Genomic DNA, 4,122 nt, shown 5'->3' on the forward strand with positions numbered 1-4,122 from the left:
CGCGCATGCGTCGCGCCCGGCCGGGCTCCGCGTGGGACGGGTTGGAAGCGGTGTGGAGGCACCGCGGCTGGGCGGAGAGCTGACGGCGGCTTTGCCGGTCCGCCTCTCTTCCCTCCTGGACTCTGTGCTGGGCACGGAGCTGCGGCAGCGCTAAGCGGGCTGCCTGGCTGCTTCCCCACCGAATAACCGGGAGATGGTGGTGGTGGCGACTGCTGACTGGATTCTAGCGATAAGTCAGCAATCCTCCTCCTTCTAGGAACGTTACCTGCACTGGGTAATTGAGGTAAAAACACACCGCCACACCATTTCAGGCCGTGCTGATGGCAAAGAGCTCAAACACACCGTTTTTGATTGAAGCAATGAAGTGAAAGGAGAGCAGGATGCAGCAGCTGGGTACAGACAGCACAGTCTGCATCACTGCCAAGCTTTACAGAACAGAATACAACCGAGGAAATGGTGCCTGCAGTTTTGTTTTTATTATAATTCCCTCTTAAAATATTATAGGAAAGAATTTTGTACAGTGTTCCTGAACAGGAATCCCGTTCTATCAACTAAACACTTTTTTTCTGCATATTCCAAATTGTCTCATAATAAGATCTAAATTGCCTTCTGTATCTATCAAAATTCTTGCACAGATAAAAACAGCATAAAAAACATAATATTGACAATTAGATGTTTACTGTTACTGAAGTATTTTCTTGATCGCTGGCAAGAAAGACCAAAAAAACACCATTAAAATGCCACTGAAAGCATCACAATATTGATAAAATCCTACTACGCTGCAACTTCAATTTCACCCAATATAGGATTTTGCAATAACTAACATCTGTCACTAGACTTACCTGCAATGTGACATTAAAAACCTGTCCATGTGGTTGGTTTTGGTTTAGTTTGAGGCACACCTCACCCTTCCTGAAATTCAAAGTGGTGGGAGGCCAAACAGCTTTGATCTGAAAGCACTGTATTCTCTGTAATATAAATTACCTTGACGTGAGCATACTGCTTTCAGATCAGCATCCATACACCTCAAAGCACAGGTAAAGAAAGAACAGGTCTGCCTACAGCAAAAAAAAGCCTCAGATCTGCAATAAAAAGAAAACATGCTGATGTGTGAGGAAGGGTCATTCTCACTGGTCTTCTCTAAATCAAGGCAAACTATACTCCTGATATAAGTTAGTAATTAAAGTGCTCTGTTGGCCATCTGATATTCTGCCTCTTAGCAGTTTTTCAAGTATGAATGTTACCAAATGCTGAGTGTTGGGTCTTCAAAGCAAAGCAAAAGCTCCACGTGCCCAATCTGTGCAGGCAAAGCAAGATGTGAACCTATTATTTATAATGTAGTTTTCAAATTATCTTATTCCTTCCAGCACATAAAATAACCAGAATCTGCATTATGTTTGCCAGATACTGATGAGGCAGTTTTAAGTGACATCTGCACAGTTGGAATTACTGACTAAAGCTTATCAGAAATAACATTCATGAGACAAACTGCCGCAGAAGAGTATGCACCAAAAATACTTCACTGTTAGACATTTGTACGCTGCAATTTATGACAGAGCAGCAATGCAAGCCTTTGTTATCAGGAGCATGTGATTTCAGAACAACAGAGAAAACAGGCCGGACATTTGGATAGATAAAACAAACGTGAAACACCTGAAAGAACAAGTTACAGATCATCCTTGTTGGGTGGCTTCATAACAGTCTCTGAAGTCAAGATTTGGATATTTTGTGACCTAAGCTTCACTGTCACGCATATCTTCTCTCCCGACCTCAAAAGATTCTCTGCTGATTGACAATAGTTCACGTAGCTCTTTGTTTTCAAGCTGCAAAAATAAATAAACAAATAAAATCAATATTTTGGCTGAAACAGAGATGAGCTAATTCACAAAATTACAGACCTTTAATTAAGTAGCCCCGTTCCTTCATAGCCTAATAGAACTTTAATTTTATAGCTCAATCATTAATGCAGTGTTAGCAAGAGGTGAATCAGACCGTTTAAAGTACACCTTTTACTTTTGGCTTTATTATTACAATGATAGAAATACCAAGAATTTGAAAATAAACAGAAAACATTCCTTGCCTCCCAACCTCTCTCACCATCCCCATTTTTTATTGTTATTAAATACCTGACACACACAATCAAACTCTAGAGCAAGTCTAGAGCCTCCAAAAGCTTGATCTGTCCTTATCAATGACATGGGCTCTTACCTCCAGCTGAGCTAGTTTCTCCTGAACCTTAAAAAACTGATCCTCATCAACCTGTATAGCTTTTCTCATCACTTCACCCATCTCACATATTCTATCTATTTGACCTTCAATTTCCTGAAAGACATGGAAAAAAACCCACAGTCAATACATTCAGGCAAAAGCAGTAGTAATATATTTCTTATGATTCATTTACTTTCATTTTATTAGTTCTGGACTACTTTCCTATTTTGAATTTTAATATTTTTCTCCCAACCACTTGGAATCCTCCCTGCTTCTGCAATATTTTAAGATAGCATCATGTACCTTATTGTCCACTATCATCAGTCATCAATGAAAACAGTGAGCAGAACAGTCAGTGCTGCACCTTCACACACATGGAAATCATTTTCAGTATGACAAGGACTAAGAGAACAGATTCCTGCTCAAGTGAATACAGTTAGCATACAGCAATTTCTACACTGCTTTGCTAGAAAAGCTTGACTGAATTTATGAGAACATCTGACACAAATGCAAGTCAAACTTTAAGACTGAATAAAACAATCAAACCAAAAACAAAACCACTGAAAAACGAAGAAGACTGGAATCTCCTGCATTAGTTTCCAACAGAGTCTGTCTAGAAATACTCCCAGTCCTTTAGTAGTTGCCTTTTTTTTCTTTTCTAAGCTCAGAAATAAGTGTATAATTCACACAGAACTATTCCAGTAACACAGCGTTAGTTCTTATCTGAAGAACATTCAATTTCCAAAATAACATTCGTAGGGAGGAACTCATGCATGTGAACACAAACGTATCAGCCATTCCCAAAGAGTAATAAAACAAGGATTTGGAAGCCTCTGAAGCATTTAATACAACATAATATGATATCACAAGGCACTGTGAGAAACATCATAACATTATAGGGTGTGGTTTCCTCTCAATAAATGCCCACAATTACTCTGCCCTGCCTCTGGAAGACAGATGTACCACCTGAGAAGAGAACCCAGTTTTGAATTCCAATATTGAGAGAATATGTAAACAGATTAGAGTACCTAGAGAGCTGGAGGAACAACTTCACATCATCTGAGAATGATGTGTCCGCCAAACAGAAAGATGGTTAAACAAGAATGTCAAATATCAAAAGATATTAAAAGGTGGTGACTATTCTCCAAAGTTATAAGTATGAAAGAATTCATAAACTTAGTTTGAAGTACAGAAGATTTTGCCTTAGCGTTTAAGTAGTCTAGGTATATCCCACCATGGTAGAAGAGGTTTCTCCAAAGTCTTTCCAGCTTTGTATTCCTGTGTCATTACAATGAAGCAAAAACAGTGATAGGGAACGTTAGAAGTTTTGTCCAAATTATAAATCTTCATCAACAAAGCAATCTGTGCACCTAAGCAAGCAATGGAAGACCCCTAATCAGCACAAAACAGAGTTAAACAAAAAACCCACAAGATATGAGATCTTGTTGAGCCAGCCTGCTATGTTCTCATCGCATAAACATGCATTATAAATGCATTATAAATGCATGTTTACGCGATAAATACCTAACTTAATAACCTTTAATCACATAGCCTACATTATTGCATTATCAGGTATCTAAATGTAAACCAAGAAACAGTTATCAGCAGTCACTCCTTGGCCTCCTGAAAACACTCTATATCACACGTAGAGTTACACATGTATGTTAGACTGTTGTACCGCCTATCTGGATTTAAAAGCATTTGGAAGTGATCATTTATTAAGCCCTCAACACGCCTCAGCTTACAGGGATTTCGGAGGCTCTTTTCCCTTTGTTACAATTACTCAACAGTAACAGTAACACCTCTGATGTGCTCCTCTTCAGTGAAAACAAAGCCATTCAGGGGAAGTTTTTACTGTGAGAGTGGTGAGGTGCTGGAACAGCCGCCCAGAGAGGCTGTGGATGCCCCGTCCAT

The 4,122-nt window shown here is 39.4% G+C and overlaps 1 long non-coding RNA gene across 1 annotated transcript; it reads right to left on the minus strand.

Annotated features, from left to right (window-relative positions):
- Positions 1–454: 454 nt before the first annotated feature.
- LOC116217477 lies at positions 455–4,071 on the minus strand. The gene is made up of 2 exons (XR_004162076.1): positions 2,209–4,071; positions 455–1,823 (listed from the first exon to the last, which is right to left on the minus strand). It is a non-coding gene; the product is annotated as an uncharacterized LOC116217477 (long non-coding RNA).
- Positions 4,072–4,122: the final 51 nt, after the last annotated feature.

The sequence above is a fragment of the Meleagris gallopavo genome, chromosome 28, assembly GCF_000146605.3.
Source record: "Meleagris gallopavo isolate NT-WF06-2002-E0010 breed Aviagen turkey brand Nicholas breeding stock chromosome 28, Turkey_5.1, whole genome shotgun sequence".
Classification (NCBI taxonomy): Eukaryota; Metazoa; Chordata; class Aves; order Galliformes; family Phasianidae; genus Meleagris; species Meleagris gallopavo.